Below are 18384 nucleotides of genomic sequence, written 5' to 3' on the forward strand. Positions count from 1 at the left end.
ATAAAAATTGCCAACTAATGCACCAGAACAGATAATCATTTTATTTCTCTTAATAACTACATCATTACTAAAAGAAACTGAATATCCATCCAAAAACAGTTTAGAAACTGAAATTAAATTTTTTCTAAAAATGGGTACATAAAGACAATTTCTTAAAACCAAATTTCTATTCCTATTAAAAGATAAGTAGACGTCTCCCACTGCAACAGCCGCCACCTTAGTAGCATTGCCCATGTAGACGGTAATCTCTCCTTCAGTTAGTCGTCGGGTTTCCTGGAACCCCTGCAAGGAATTGCAGACATGATCAGTGGCTCCTGTATCTACACACTAGGTCCTGGTAGATAACACCGCTAAACATATTTCAACAACTAGAGCATGAGATATACCTTTGTTGTTCTGATTTCTACGAGGACAGTCCGCCTTCCAATGCCCTAACTGCTTGCAGATGAAGCACTTGCCCTTCGGCTTCTTCATTCCAGCTTTAGGTCCTGTACTTTGAGATTTATTTACTTTCTTTGCTGAACCAACTTGTTTCTTCTTCTTCTTTCCTTTCGGTTTAGAAGTAGAACCATTTTCAGCATAGTGAATATGAGAATTGTGACGAAACAAACCTTCTGCTGCCTGAAGTTCTGTCAGTAGTTCCGCCAATGAATATACCCTTTTGTTCATATTGTAATTCAGGCGAAATTGCTCAAAACTTCTAGGTAGTGTTTGGAGAATCATATCGATCTGGGTTTCCCCATCAATTTCTCCTCCAAGGATCTGTATTTCGTTCAGATAAGCCATCATCTTTAGGATATGATCCCTCACAGGAGTACCCTCTTGCATGGTGGCTGTCATTATCTTTCTCATGGCTTCTTATCTAGAAGCCCGATCCTGATGACCAAAGAGTTCCTTGAGATTGTTCATAATATCATAAGCTATTGGTAAATCTTGATGTTGATGTTGCAATACATTTGACATTGAAGCCAAAATGTAACACCGCGCCATCTCATATGCCTTTACCCATTTCTTATGATATTCAATCTCTTCTTGGGTAGATTCACCAGTGGGTGCATCAGGACAAGGCTCAGTCAGTACAAACTTATAGCTTTCAGCAGTAAGAACAATGTCCAGGTTTCTTTTCCAATCTATGTAGTTATGATCAGTAAGTCTATTCTGTTGTAGTATGATGGACAGTGGGTTGAAAGTCATCCTAAGAATCACAAATAACTTTTGGTCAGAACTCTAAATTTAGAATAATATTGATTCCTCAAATAATACTATTTTAAATTAACCAATACCTCAAAACACCGTGAATTTTGTATGCCACGATAGTGTGGACGTATACAAATTCAACATTTATAAAAGGAGGGTTTTAACCCATTAATTTTATTATCTTGTCAACCTAACTTTTTGACAAATAAAATTAATAGTTGGTATCCTTTGGTCACACAAATAATAGCAGTGACTCCGATGGGGAGGATACTATTAGTTGTGCCTAAGTGTATACCATTACTTGACACTAAGTCCATTAATAAGAATGTGCCCCTTCCGATGGGGAAGATCACACGCTCTTAATTAACTTCCTATAGTCATCCCAGATGGAAGTTTGTTCTAGTGATCCACAAACAAGTTCATCCGATATGGAGGAAGACACTCAGAGCCAACGCGCAAGCTTGTTTGTATCACTTACAAACCAGTAATGGAGACCGTGGAATTTATTTAAAATCCCTCTCCCACTTAGTTATTTATAAATGAGGAATTTTAACTATGCTAGCCTACTAAACATGTATACTAACACACACAACACAATATAAAAGCAATAAATAGAAAATCTAATTTTCAACTATTATGGCTTTTATCTATGGTTGTCCTCCGTGTGTTGTCATCCCAAGCTGCTGCCATATTTGGCCACCGCCATCGGGTCTTGCTGTCGCATTCATCTTGCTCCTTGTTCCGCTGCGCCTCTGGTCCTTAAAAGGTTCCACGCCTTGCAAGATTTGATCCGCGACACAAATAGAATTTTACATTTTTCGATCCTATATTCCACGAAGGAATGTACATGTAAACTAGATCGAACATAAAATAAAAATTTACATCCATCGATCCTATATTCCATAAAAGGAATGTACATGTAATTAGATCAAAAATAAAATCCTAATAAAACTAAATACAGCTCCTGTTGTATTTTACAATACAATCATGCACACACATATAAATGCCCTTGACACGTCCAAAGGTCCAATAACACACATAATAACTAAAAGCCATAATAGTTGGATCCTGCATCCACAAAGTTAGCACATCCTACTATTATCCTGCCTAAATTATGTATGACATGTGCATAATTAAACTAATACCAAATACACAGAGGCAAAACCCTAGCTCTGATACCAATTGTTGGTTGCTACTCGGAAAACCTAATGGTTCCACTGTACAAAAATTTTGTACAAAGGTCGGAACATTTTCCTAGCTACCATGTGTTCTTTTAAATTAAACTTGGATCGCCTGCGGAACTTAACACGTTTGATCCAAAGTTTAATCTATTTGTTCTTTTAAGTTTAGACTTGGATCTCATGCGGAACTTAACACTTTCGATCCAAATCACCTAGGTTATTAATTCTATTAAATATTAATTTCCAAAATTGGCTTCCAGTTCTAATGTGGCGAGGCACATGGCCTTCTTGGATATGGGAGCAACCACCACCGACTAGACAAAGCCTTTTAAGGAAAACTAATATTTAATTTCCTTAAATAACTTTAGGTCAACCGAAAAAAACAATCAAATCACAAGGAAAAATAAAAAAAAAATAAAAGAACACAACATCGAAAATAAATTTGAAATACTAGAATCGCATACCTCTTGTATTTGGTATTATTTTCAAAAATAACTAGTATGATGCGGAAAGGAAAAATACTAGTTATACCTTTTAGAAAGACCTCTTGATCTTCTACCGTATTCCTCTTCTAACCTCGGACGTTGTGTGGGCAACGATCTTCCAAGATGAGGACCACCTAGCACCTTCTTCTTCTTCCTTCAAGTTTCGGCCAAGCACCAAAATCCAAGGATGAAGAACTTTTTCCACCAACTATGCTCCAAGGGATGCAAGCTTTCTCTCCTTCTTCTTCTTCTTCTCCAAGTAGTATCCGGCCACCACAAGAGCTCCAAGCAAAACAAAGTTTCGGCCACCATAAAGAAGAAGAGAGGGAGAGAGGATGGCCGACCACAACACCAAGGAAAAAGAGGGAGAGAATAATAGAGGTTGTTGTCACATGAAGGCACCCCAACCCCCTCTTTTATATTCCTTAGCTTTGGTAAATAAGGAAATTTAATTACAACAAAATTTCCTTAACTTTCCTTGACAACAATTAATTAAGAAAAATTAAATAAAATTTCCTAATCAATTATGTATTGGCTGACCACCTCATGGAGAGCAAATAAGATAATTTTCAATCAACAATTAAAAATTCCTTATTTGTCTTCAGAAATTTTTAAAAATAAAATTTCTCTTTACAATCTCTTCATGGTTGATAAAAAGAAATTTTTATAATTTTAATTTTTCTACATGTGAATAATTTATAAAGAAGAAAAAAAAATATCTTTCCAATCTACAAATAAGGAAAGAGATCTAATCTCTTTCTTTAATCTTTTGTAGATCCTTTTAAAAGAGATATTTTAATTTTAAATCTCTCCAATAAATTATATCTTTCACATAAGAAAATTTTAAAATTAAAATTCTTTTTAATTTAATGGGGGTCGGCCACCTAAGCTTGGGTTCAAGCTAGGGTCGGCCACCCATGAACCAAGGCTTGGCCGGCCCTAGCTTGAACCACAAGCTAGCTTGGCCGGCCCCTACATCATGGGTACGAAGGTGGGTATAGTACTCTATAAATAAGAGGCTACGATAGGGACCGAGAGGAGGAATTGATTTTGGTCTCCCGATAAAATTAATGTTCATTTCGAACACACAACTTAATTTTATCAATAATAATTCATTCCACTAGAGAACTATTATTGAACTACCGCACCAATCCCAAATTACATTTTTTGGGCTCCTTCTTATTATGAGTGTGTTAGTCTCCCTGTGTTTAAGATGTCGAATGTCCACTAATTAAGTGAGTTACTGACAACTCATTTAATTAATATCTTAATCCAAGAATAGTACCACTCAACTTTATCGTCATGTCGGACTAAGTCCACCTGCAGGGTTTAACATGACAAACCTTATGAGCTCTTCTTGGGGACATTATCAACCTAGATACTAGGACACAATTTCCTTCTATAATCAACAACACACACTATAAGTGATATCATTTGCCAACTTATCGGGTTTATTGATTTATCGAACTAAATCTCACCCATTGATAAATTAAAGAAATAAATATCAAATATATGTGCTTGTTATTATATTAGGATTAAGAGCACACACTTCCATAATAACTGAGGTCTTTGTTCCTTTATAAAGTCAGTATAAAAGAAACGACCTCTTATGATCCTACTCAATACACTCTAAGTGTACTAGTGTAATTATATAGTCAAAATAAACTAATTCCTAATTACACTACAACCTTCCAATGGTTTGTTCCTTTCCATTTTGGTCGTGAGCTATTGTTTATAATTTATAAGCTACTGATAACATCATCTTCTGTATGTGGCACCACATACTATGTTATCTACAATATAAATTAATTGAACAACTACAACTAAATGTAGACAATTTGACCAAATGTGTTTCTTTATTTAAAATAAATGTTAACAAAAGCTTAGGCTTTCAGTATACACTCTAACACTAACCACATGTACAACATACGTAATATTCGGACGAGTCACAGTGAGATAAATTATGCTTCCCATAACTGTATGGTAGAAGTTAGGATTTGACAAAGGAGAATCATCTAATGGAAAGTGCTTAACATTAGTCTTAAGGGGTGCATTGATAATTAGCATTTGTTAATGTTATTTTAGCTCTTATACTTAACATTTTCTTATCATCTCTTTCAATTAAATATTGTTTAACACCATGATTTATGAGTTAGGATAGAATTTGGAGCTTGTTATCACCTTCCCCTAATTTTGGCATTATTTCATGATTTTTGTAGGGAATCAAAGATGAGCCATGGAGTTGATTCAACTGGACCAATATCTAGCCCAAGAAGTTTATCAAAGAAGAAGCAAGGTTCAATTGGGAATTAGTTCAATTCAATTGGAGATTATTCACATTCAATTTGATTCCAACCCATTTCATTAATCCAACCCATTGAGCTTGACCCAAATCAAATCCCCTTACCAAATCCCTAAAACCTCCATTGAACCAAAACCTAAACCCCACTTAAGTCTGGTTCAAACCAGAGGTACAAAACAGTTTTCTTGCGAATGAACATGAGCTTGGGTAATTGTTCATTCGTGATTTTCTTCTCCAGCAGCTCCCGATTCCACTTCCTTCCTTCTTCTCGGTAGCTCCTGGACCATTTCCAGATCAGCTGGAAGCTCGCCGAAGGGTGGTTTCGAGGGTGAGTTTGCTGAATTTTGAGCTCCTTCCGACGACCATCACCATCCGCGACCTCTATCCAGATTTAGAGATCCAGTTTCATTCATCAACGGTGAAATTTGGGCAACCAGCAACCAACGTCCGAGGATCAGAGCACGATAGGAGGAGTTTTCCCTGTCTGCGATCTTGATTTCTGTGTTCCACTACTTACACAGATCAGAGGGCATTTCCCAGATCTGAGTTTCCATCATATAACAGAGTTGTTCATAAGCTTGAAGGGTGTTTCCCAGGAGTTGTGAGCATCATCTATTCTTAGCTGGGAGTTGGGATCTTCTTCGTTGATTGCTTTCAGATTGTTTCCCAAGAGCATTTTTTGTGTGATGGCATGAGTATTGATTCCAAAGTTCAAAGCTTACTTGTGCTTCTCCTCTGATGACTGGAGTTGTGAGGTTTCATCTCCAACCTCTTGTGTGACGGCAAGAGTGTGATGTTTGTGTAGTAGGTTGCGAGTTGGATCGGTTCCCTTCATTTCATTTACTGTTTTTGTAGCTTGGAACAGATTTATTTTACTGTTTAGTTAACTTTCTTATGTGTCTTGCTATTTTATCCCTTAGTTTAATTGTGTTGATAATAAAACCCATAGCGTAAAGTGATAATGCGTTATAGATTAATTGTCGACACTTAAGTTAGATTTCATTCACACATTAGATTAGTTTCTTACTTGTTTTGATTTTCATTTGTTAGGTTTAGAATCAAAATCGAACAACTCCATTTTTATAATGAAAACCCCAAAAATTATCCTTAATCACGAACAAACATCTTACTATTAGTTTCCTTGAGAGATTTGACCTTGGGCTCTTTATTGCAACATCATTGTATAGTTAAGAGGTTCATTGGATATAAATTGTTAATTTAATAAGTTCATTCATGACACCTAGAATGGGCTTATCAAGTATCAACTACCTTATTGTCAGTGAGACATACACGCTCAAATAGATCAACTATGTACTTTGATTAAAACAAGAGATAACCTTTAGGTGAAGAGGCGATCTTGATCCTCAGAAAATAGTGTAGTAAACCCAAGTCTTTTATAGTGAAACAACTGTTGGACCTCGTGGTTGTTTTGATGTGATCAACTAAGTTAGGTTAGGTCCTATTTGGTTTTGATCCCTGTATCTAAGTGTGCAGGAGCTTAGGAGCGCAGGAAGTCAAGCGGAAGACGCAGCTAGCGAGAAGGACGTCACGGGAAGGGAGCCGACGGGCTCGGTGCATCCGAAGGATGAAAGAACTTCAGAAGAGTACATCGGTGGACGAGAAAAATGTGCACGATGTTCGAGGGATGAGAAGTGAGGGCGAAAACCTACTTGAGGAGAAGGACAGAAATTGAGTTCAAGTGAGCCCTATTTCGGTTGGCCGCAATCACCCAAGCGAACGGAACTTCGGAAGGCAAAGTGAAGATGAAGAAGTGCTGGAAAAGCAGCTGGAGGCGCCCCCAACAGTCGTTGGAGGTGCCTCCACCATCATCAGCTTGAGGGTGCCCTCAACAACATTGAGGACACCCTCAACAACATTGAGGGCACCCTCAACTGGGTCAAACAGCCGTTGGCAAGCGGATAAAGTTGTATCCGCTTATCTCCTTGAAGGCACCCTCAACCCATTTGGAGGCACCCTCAAGACTCGAGATAGGATTTTCAGGAGCTATATAAAGACCCCTGGAACTAGGAATTATTCAATCAACTCTAGTACTAATTTCCTAGCAACTCTTGAGCTATCTAAGTGTGTAAAATACTTCTTCGCCTTCAGAGAAGGAGATTCATAGTGCGTTTTTTCAACCGCCTTGGATTAACAACCATCTAGGTTGTAACCAAGTCAAATTGCTGTGACTCTTCTCTTACTTTTATTTCTGTTATTTCATTTTATAATTGTTGCTATTTTTAGAGTTGAAAGAACGAGGAGGGTATTTTTGTATTGCAGGCAATTCACCCCTCCCCTCTTGTCGGCCCCGCTGTACCATCAATTGGTATCAGAGCTAGACCATCTCAGAAGAACTGATCGCCGACTGAAGCATCAAGATCAAGACGATGGCTGGTGCAAGTATTTATCCCCCAAAATTTGATGGAGACTTCGCTACACGGAAATACCGAATGGAGGTATTTTTAAAAATGGATTTTGATATTTTATTAACAATAAAATGTGGTTTTTCAGCCCCAAAAGATAAGGAAGAATACCACTGGACTAAGAAGGAGAAAGCTGATTTTGTGGCCAATGGAAAGGCAAAATTCCATCTGCTCAGCGTTCTGTCGCCCTAGGAGGTAAGTTGGATCGGAAGCTACGACTTCGCCAAAGACCTCTGGGTAAAATTCCTGGAGCTCTATGAAGGCACCTCAGAAGCGAAGTTAGCAAGGTAGGACATCCTCCGGACTTAGCTTACAAATCTCTGGATGAACAATGGAGAGAAGGTAGCGCAACTCCAAGCGAGAATCAAAGAAATAATAACTCAACTGAACAACCTCGGAGAATTGGTAACAAACCGAGACTTGATCTGGTATGCACTCAACGCCTTCCCATGAACTCCAGAATGAGTGTCCTTAGTAGATGCATACTACATCTCTAAGGACTTTGAGGTAGGTATGCTAGAAAATTTATTTTCTACCTTCGAACTTCACGAATCACGAATTGCAGAACCTAAACAAATAAAGAAGTCAAATTTCAATGTTGCCCTATAAGCCGAGATGGACGATCCTGACTCTAAAGCGTCAATCGACGAAACTGAAGCGGTGCTATTGGTAAGAAAGTTAAATAAGTTTATTAATACTAATAAATTTAGATCACAGTCGAGAAAGCATCGATGCAACAAAAGGACGGTCCGTTGCTACAATTGCAACGAAGAAGGGTACATCAAGGATGACTATCCAAAATTAAAGAAAAAAGATATGGAGAAATCTGAAAGGTCGACGTCCTCTAAACGCAAGAGTCTGAAGGCTACATGGGATGAATCATCATCCTCTGAATATGAAGTCAAAGCCTACGCTGGACTTGCTCTAACAGCAATCCATCATGAAGAAGATGAGAACAGCTCAGAAATGAGCATAGATGAAAGATGAGGATCATCAGAAGAAGAAAGTTACGATGAAGGGGGAGCATCAGAAATTGAGGTAACTAAAGTACATGCTCTAACTCGCAAGCAGTCCTTTCAGTTCATTAAAGTGCTTACTAAAGATTTAGTAAAATCAGAAAAAGAAATTGCTGATTTAAAATTACTGTTAGATAATTTAAAATCAGAAAATGATAATTTGAAAATGCAAATTGAAAATCTGAAAACTGATGCATGCTTTAATCCAAGATAATTTAAAAAATCAAAACTTAGAATTTATAGAAAGTTAAACTGGTACATTAGAAAACATTAGGGACAACTTAGAAAAATTCTTAGAAATTATGTACCCCCTAAGTTTTTGATTAATCCAGTAGGAAGGAACCTATATTGGGTTCCAAAATCTATTCTAGATTATTTTTTTTAAGTTAAGGCTTTCAGAAGAAATTAAATATTTTAATTCCTTAAAAGGCTTTGTCTAGAAGTGGTTGATGATCCAATAACCAAGAAGGCCTAGTGTCTCGCCACAGCCTGAAAACAGATTATCGAATTAAATGTTTAATTGACAAACTGATTAGTAATTTAGAAAATGTTTTTTTAATTTTCAATTAATTGAAATTTAATGTTTAATTTGAAATTTAAGGCTTTGTTAACTTAGAATTTATTTTGAAAAATTTCTACCCTATTTTTTAATGTAATCAAAGGGAGAGAGATAGGAACAAGTTTAGGGGGAGTTAATATTTTTTTTAAAAAAATTTTGGTGTTGCAAATTCTATTATTGCAATCTTTATGCTTAAAATGTTAGTTTAGTAATTTCTTTAAATTACTACTTGTCTGTTTTCTCCCTAACTTGAAATTGGGTTGATACACATCAAAAAGGGGGAGATTGTTGGACCCCGTGGTTGTTTTGATGTGATCAACCAAGCTAAGTTAGATCCTGTTTGGTTTTGATCCCTGTGTCTAAGTATGTAGGAGCTTAGTGTTAGGACCAAAAGTAGCTAGAGGGGGGGGGTGAATAGCTTGTCGCGTTCGCTCGTTGCTCGGCGTTGCTTGTTTCTTCAAGAATATGCAGCGAAAAATACAGAAACAAATACAACAACGCTAACACGGTTGGTTTACTTGGTATCCACCTCACAAGAGGTGACTAGTCCAAGGATCCACACCACGCACGCACCCTCCACTATGAAAACACTCCTTTTCGGTAACTACCGAGGGCGGAGAAGCCCTACAAGACTCTCAGTACAAGAAGAAAGGAAAGGGAAACAAAATACAAGCGCAAAGCTTACAATGAGTACAGAAAACCCTAACCCTAGCTTCTCTTCTTGCCTTTGATCCGCCTCTTGACTTGGAAAGCTTCCAAGATCCTTCAAGAACTGGCGATCTGATCTTTGAGAGCACTGTGAGGAGCTGGCGAAGATCTGAGATGAAATCGTGAAGCAATACCGCAGCCATCACACGCCTGCAGCTATAAACGACGCCAACGGTCGGATCCCGATCGATTCGAATGTTCCCAATCGATCGGGGAGGCTTTGGATCGATCCACGGATCGATCCAGAGCACCTCTGTGCTCTGGGAAAACGCCTGGATCGATCCACGGATCGATCCAGCGCTTGTCGCGCGAAGCAGCCGCGTCCCAATCAATCCACCGATCGATTGGGACCTCTGGATCGATCCACGGATCGATCCAGAGGCTCTCTGTTCGCTGGGACAGGTCTGGATCGATCCACTGATCGATCCAGAGCCTGGATCGATCCACTGATTGATCCAGCACTTGATTTTTGTCCAAAACCAAATCCCAAACCTCCCAAACCAACATCCGGTCAACCTTGACCTGTTGGTATGTCATGCCTAGCATCTAGTCACTCCCTTGACCTGCTAGGACTCCCTTACCAAGTGTCCGGTCAATCCCTTTGACCCACTTGGACTTTTCTCTGTGCCAAGTATCCGGTCAATCCCTTTGACCTACTTGGACTTTTCTCTGTGCCAAGTATCCGGTCAATCCCTTTGACCTACTTGGACTTTTCTTTCATGCCAAGTATCCAGTCAATCCTTTGACCTACTTGGACTTCCCAGCACCAGATGTCCGATCATCCTTGATCCATCTGGATTTTCCCTTGCCTGGCTTCACTCACCAGGACTTTCACCTAGCTTCACTCACTAGGGTTTTCCATCGCCTAGCTTCACTCACTAGGACTTTCACCTGGCTTCACTCACCAGGATTTTCCATCTGCCTAGCTTCACTCACTAGGACTTTCACCTGACTTCACTCACCAGGATTTCCATCTGCCTAGCTTCACTCACTAGGACTTTCACCTGGCTTCACTCACCAGGATTTCCATCTGCCTAGCTTCACTCACTAGGACTTTCACCTGGCTTCACTCACCAGGATTTCCATCTGCCTAGCTTCACTCACTAGGACTTCCTTCTGCCTGGCTTCACTCACCAGGACTTTCATACTGCCTAGCTTCACTCACTAGGTCTTTCATTTTGCCTAACATCCCAGTTAGGACTTCCCAGTCAAGTATCCAGTCAACCTTGACCTACTTGACTCTTCTTCAATCAATATCTTATTGTCAAACATCTAAACCCAAACCAAGACTCAGCTTGGTACAGTCAACCTTGACCTGAGGGATATTGCACCAACAATCTCCCCCTTTTTGATGTTTGACAATACCACAATAACACTTACAATCCCATATGTAAGTTAGGCTAATCCCATAGCCTTCTTCTTCATGCCACTAGGTAATGAAAGCATAAATTAAGCTCTTCATTCTCCCCCTAAGAGGGCAAACTCCCTCTAGGTAATGAAATCCTAACTTACTCCCTTTCATGAGTCCTTTCATTCTCCCCCTATGACCTTCTCATAGGTAATGAAGGACTAAGCTTAACCATACATTCTCCCCCTATTGGCACACATCAACCCATCGTTGGACACACATCAACCTATGCTCCAATTTTTGGGCACACTTCAACAAATCCATTTGTTGAAGACTCTCCCCCTGAAGAGTTGCTCATCGTTGTTCACAACATCACTCGTTGTGATCAACACGATAATGAAGGTCCCTTACCCTTCATTTATCCTTAACTTCTCCCTCAATGTTGACAAATACCCAACCTTGAGCATTTTCAACCACTTGAGTATCCACTTGAAATAATAAGGATATCCACTCCCCATTTCTTCCCATTTCAAGTTTAAATGCTCAACCTTGAGCAAGTTCACAACAGAAGGTTAACCACCTTCCAAGGTTCATGAAAAATAATTTTCATGTCTTTAAAGAGTCCCTCCCCCTAAAGACATGGTGGTAACTTCTGTCATTGCACCAACAATGACTTGGAATCCCTAAAACATTAGGAAACCCAAATTTAGAAGTTTTGAGGTTCAAATATTCAAAATTTGAAACAACCTCAACCTAAACTTCTACTTAGTCTTCGTTAACCAATCCATCCTTGTTTTCAACATGAAAACACCCTTTGTATGTATACAAATGTATTTAAGGGGTTTGGAATGGTTACCTAGACTCAAGGAGGTTCAAAGATGCTGAAATCAAGCCTTCCCAGCCAAAATCAGCAACTTGGATCGATTGGAGTTGGGTTCCAATCGATTGAACCTTGCTGAATCGATCCACTGATCGATTCAGACTGCTGATCGATCCAGCAGCTTCTGCTCGCGGGAATTGCCGTTTGAATCGATCCATGGATCGATTCAGGAACTCCAATCGATCCATGGATCGATCGGAGCTCTGATAGTTGCTGAAATCCCATTTCAGTCAACTTCAGAAACCCCTAGAAAATTCTACAAAAATCCAAAAATTATGAAATTTCGTGTAGACATTATTTAGGGCATACTTAATCATGGAAAAATAGCTTTCTATGAAAATACATCATATTTTCAAAGATTGACACAAACTTGAAAACTTGCAAAAACTTTAGTGTTTTTCTTCAAGTTTGTGTCTAACTATTCAATGGTGATTACTATCAAAAGATAGCCTTCACCAAGGTTTTCCAAAAACATTTTGAAAACATTTTCAGAACCAATATCCCATCATGTTCCTTGGGCATAATGCACATGACTTGTACATTAGCTTTCCCAATGATGGGAAAACACATAACTATGTGTTTTGATGAATTTAAAACTCAAAGGAATGCACTAAATCAACATCTTGAGCTTTGTTCATCATCCTAACATCTCACTTGTGTATAATATGCACTAAAACACATACAAGTCACCTTATAGTCTTTATGAGATGTAGATTTTGGTTTTTGCCCTAATCTAGGGATCATGCATATTTATCTAGGCATTTTAGAAATGTTAGACATCCACCTAGGATGTCACTTGTCAATAAGTGTCGTTAAATGCCATTTGTCCTTAATTACAAGGAATTAAACTTAATGCATTATTATGTTATGGCATACATCAAAAGAGAATAATTTTCAAAAGAAAATATCCTATTACTACATGATGTATGAATGTCATGACATGGTATTTTTTGGATTTTTCATAATAAAACATGAATGCAAAACTAGACATGATGTCATGGCATATTATGAGCAAACAATCATGGCAAGATTTAGCATAAATAAAATATACCTAGATTAACTATCTAAGTATCCTTAAAGTCTTAGCTAAACTTACAACTTAAACCTAGATTGCCCTAAAGTGCTACAAGAGAATGCCAAAGCCTAAATTTGGCATTTCTAATTTCCTTGATTTAAATGTATGCCAATTGAAAATAAACATGTCCTCAAATGTTGGCATATTCCATATTTTCTTCAAGAGTAGCACTTTTAAATTTAAGGCCCGGATTGCCTTAAATTGCCTAAGAACATACCAAAATCCCAACTTGGTATTTCTTATGAATTTCCCAATATGTGCCATTTAAGTTTAAAATCAATTCTTCCACCATTAGGCACATTTTACTCTTTCAAGGAGTAAATAATAATTTCATTTCATTTTCAAAGGTTAACACAACCTTGAAAATGCTCCTTGAGTGTCAATTTCCTCAAAGTTGGGTTAACTACCCTTCTAATCGGAGTTGACACTCTCTAACCCATCTATGGGGTAGAGAAGATGCTCCTAGGAACCCAACACCTATTGGTGCTCCTTGGATGCTCTAGGTACTCACTAGGGATAACTTCCCTAGATACCTTCCTAGTGACCTTGTTGGGCTTCTTAGAAGCCTTGGTCACATTTTCTAGGTCAACTCTAGGGATAACCTCCCTTGTGACCTTGTTTGTGACTTTCTTAGACTTCTTAGAAGTCTTAGTCACATTTATTGCAAAAATACTCTTAAGGATGACTTCCCTAGTATTTTTGGCTTGACCACTAGACCTAGGGTTTGTTCCATAACTATATGGAACTCTATGGTAAGAGGGCACATCCTTCTTAGCCTTTGGTTTGTATCCCAAACCTCTATGGCCATTGGATGGCTTTTGTACCCCTAAACCTAGGTTATGCTCATTTTGCCCTAATAGGATATTTTCCATCCTTTTTAGGGTCTTTTCCATTTTATCAAGTCTTGACCTCAAGACTTGATTTTCTCTCACTAAGTCCTTAGTATTTGACCCATGAGCATTTTTGTTTCTAGGCTTGTATCTAAAATCCTTAGAGTTTTCGCCTAGATTTTTACCTACATTCCTAGCCTTAGGGATAGTAGTTTTGGCATGTAGGGCCACATGCTTTTCCTTAAAGCCTTCATGCTTCCTATTCTTATGGTAAATCGCATTAAGATGATAAAAATTTGACCTAGCATGCTTTTTACCATTTTGCAAGAGAATAGGCTCAATGAAAGTTACCTTCCTTTTTACCTTGGAGGCTCCCCCTTGACTAGTGCCTCCTTGAGCCTTGACCATCTTCTTCCCCTTGGGGCATTGACTTCGGTAATGCCCTTTTTGTTGACACAAGAAGCACACAATGTGCTCCTTGCTCTTCTTTGTCCCGGGGGTGGTCTCCTTGAGCTTCTCCTTGCCCTTTTTTGCCATTTGGCCCTTCTTCTTGGCCAATTTAGGGCACTTGCTCTTGTAGTGCCCACTTTCCCTACACTCAAAACATATTATATGATTTTTATTTTTAATTGAACCATTTATACCTTCTTGTATAGGGATGGCACTTGCTCCTCCATTTGATATTTCTTGAATTTCGGAGGTGGCACTATCTTCTTCTTCTTCACTTGACCCGGATGTAGAAGCTTCTCCTTCTTCTTGATCCGGTGTCACCAAGGATTGCTCCCCCTCAATCCTAGAGGTGGAGGCTTCATCATCTTGAATATGAAACAAGGAGTATGCTCCCTCCTTGTTCCCTTCGTTGCATTCCCTTGAGGATGAAGCATCTTGGATTTCCTCTTCTTCGGAGGTTGAGCATCTCTCAACCTCGGAGTCCTCCTCTTGGTCTTGATCCAATGAGTCGCCCTCTTTGGATTCTCCTTGATTTGATACAGTGGAGGGGATCTCATGAATTCTTGCCAATTTGCTCCAAAGCTCCTTGGCATCTTCAAACTCTCCAATTTGTTCCAAGATGTTGCTTGGCAATAAATTGACCAAAAGCTTGGTCACTTTGTCATTGGCCTCACATCTTTGGATTTGGTCTTTGCTCCACTTGCTCCTTTTGAGTACTTTGCCCTTGGAATTTGTGGGAGCTTCAAAACCTTCCATGAGAGCAAACCATTGCTCTATCTCCATCATAAGAAAATTTTCGATTCTTGATTTCCAAGAATCGAAACTCGTAGAAGTGTATGGTGGAGCCACCCTTGTGTCAAATCCAAGCCCATCTTGGAATTGCATCTTGAAGTTGAGCTTGATAAAATCTTGAACTTGAAGAATTTGCTCCAACTTCTTCACCCTCTAGCTTTTCTTGTTATACTTGACCCTTCCGGCGATGATTCCGGTGAAGAGCAACCTCGCTCTGATACCACTTGTTAGGACCAAAAGTAGCTAGAGGGGGGGGGGGTGAATAGCTCGTCGCGTTCGCTCGTTGCTCGGCGTTGCTTGTTTCTTCAAGAATATGCAGCGGAAAATACAGAAACAAATACAACAACGCTAACACGGTTGGTTTACTTGGTATCCACCTCACAAGAGGTGACTAGTCCAAGGATCCACACCACGCACGCACCCTCCACTATGAAAACACTCCTTTTCGGTAACTACCGAGGGCGGAGAAGCCCTACAAGACTCTCCGTACAAGAAGAAAGGAAAGGGAAACAAAATACAAGCGCAAAGCTTACAATGAGTACAGAAAACCCTAACCCTAGCTTCTCTTCTTGCCTTTGATCCGCCTCTTGACTTGGAAAGCTTCCAAGATCCTTCAAGAACTGGCGATCTGATCTTTGAGAGCACTGTGAGGAGCTGGCGAAGATCTGAGATGAAATCGTGAAGCAATACCGCAGCCATCACACGCCTGCAGCTATAAACGACGCCAACGGTCGGATCCCGATCGATTCGAATGTTCCCAATCGATCGGGGAGGCTTTGGATCGATCCACGGATCGATCCAGAGCGCCTCTGTGCTCTGGAAACACGCCAGCGCTTATCGCGCGAAGCAGCAGCGTCCCAATCGATCCACTGATCGATTGGGACCTCTGGATCGATCCACGGATCGATCCAGAGGCTCTCTGTTCGCTGGGACAGGTCTGGATCGATCCACTGATCGATCCAGAGCCTGGATCGATCCACTGATCGATCCAGCACTTGATTTTTGTCCAAAACCAAGTCCCAAACCTCCCAAACCAACATCCGGTCAACCTTGACCTGTTGGTATGTCATGCCTAGCATCTAGTCACTCCCTTGACCTGCTAGGACTCCCTTACCAAGTGTCCGGTCAATCCCTTTGACCCACTTGGACTTTTCTCTGTGCCAAGTATCCGGTCAATCCCTTTGACCTACTTGGACTTTTCTTTCATGCCAAGTATCCAGTCAATCCTTTGACCTACTTGGACTTTTCTTTCATGCCAAGTATCCAGTCAATCCTTTGACCTACTTGGACTTCCCAGCACCAGATGTTCGATCATCCTTGATCCATCTGGATTTTCCCTTGCCTGGCTTCACTCACCAGGAATTTCACCTAGCTTCACTCACTAGGGTTTTCCATCTGCCTAGCTTCACTCACTAGGACTTTCACCTGGCTTCACTCACCAGGATTTTCCATCTGCCTAGCTTCACTCACTAGGACTTTCACCTGGCTTCACTCACCAGGATTTCCATCTGCCTAGCTTCACTCACTAGGACTTTCACCTGGCTTCACTCACCAGGATTTCCATCTGCCTAGCTTCACTCACTAGGACTTTCACCTGGCTTCACTCACCAGGATTTCCATCTGCCTAGCTTTACTCACTAGGACTTCCTTCTGCCTGGCTTCACTCACCAGGACTTTCATACTGCCTAGCTTCACTCACTAGGTCTTTCATTTTGCCTAACATCCCAGTTAGGACTTCCCAGTCAAGTATCCAGTCAACCTTGACCTACTTGACTCTTCTTCAATCAATATCTTATTGTCAAACATCTAAACCCAAACCAAGACTCAGCTTGGTTACCCAGGTCAACCTTGACCTGAGGGATATTGCACCAACACTTAGGAGTCCAAGAAGTCGAGCGGAAGACGCAGCTAGCGAGAATGATGACACGGGAAGGGAGTCGATGGGCTCGGTGCGTCTGAAGGACAAAAGAGCTGCAGAAGAGTGCATCGGTGGACGAGAAGAACGTGCGCGACGTTCGAGGGACGAGAAGCTGGGGTGGAAGCCTGCTCGAGGAGAAGGCCAGAAATTGGGTTCGAGTGAGCCCTATTTTGGTTGGCCATAATCACCCAAGCGAACAGAACTTTGAAAGGCAAAGTGAAGATGAAGAAGTGCTGGAAAAGCAGCTGGAGGTGCCCTCAACAGTCGTTGGAGGCGCCTCTGCCCTCATCAGCTTGAGAGCGCTCTCAACAGTCATTGGAGGCGCCTCTGCCCTCATCAACTTGAGGGCGTCCTCAACAGCATTGAGGGTGCCCTCAACTGGGTCAAATAGTTGTTGGCGAGCGGATAAAGTTTATCCGCTTATCCCCTTGGAGGCGCCCTTAACCCCTTTGGAGGCGCCCTCAAGACTCGAGATAGGATTTCCAGAAGCTATATAAAGGCCCCTGGAACTAGGAATTATTTAATCAACTCTAGTACTAATTTCCTAGCAACTCTTGAGCTCTCTAATTGTGTAAAAGGCTTCTCCGCCTTCAGAGAAGGAGATTCGTACGTAGTGCGTTTTTTCAACCGCCTTGGATTAACAACCATCTAGGTTGTAACCAAGTCAAATTGCTGTGACTCTTCTCTTACTTTTATTTATGTTATTTTATTTTATAATTGTTGTTATTTTTATAGTTGAAAGAACGAGGGTATTTTCGTATTGCAGGCAATTCACCCCTCCTCTCTTGTCGACCCCACTGCACCATCAACAATGAGCTAGTTCAAACTTCAAAGACACAATTCGATCAAAATCATCTCTAGTAATTATCATGACATCCACATATAAACATCAAAGTATACAATCTGCATGCGTACTCTTGACAAATAAAGCTGAATCATGATTACTAGGACGAAAGCCAAGCGAGGTAATCACCGTAGAGAACTTCGCAACCAAGCACGTGGTGCTTGTTTGAGTTCCATAGAGAACTTTGTGAAGCCTGCAAACTTCACTAGATCGGTGAGCAACTCCAGGAGGAGTCACCATATACACTTCTTGAAGATCACCATTCAAGAAAACATTCTTAACATTCATCTAGAGTAACCTTTACCAACAAAATAAGCTTTGTACTATTTGACAGAACCATCAGATTTAGTTTTGATCTTATAGGCCTAACGAGAAC

This window comes from Zingiber officinale, chromosome 2A, assembly GCF_018446385.1.
Source record: "Zingiber officinale cultivar Zhangliang chromosome 2A, Zo_v1.1, whole genome shotgun sequence".
In the NCBI taxonomy this organism is placed as follows: domain Eukaryota; kingdom Viridiplantae; phylum Streptophyta; class Magnoliopsida; order Zingiberales; family Zingiberaceae; genus Zingiber; species Zingiber officinale.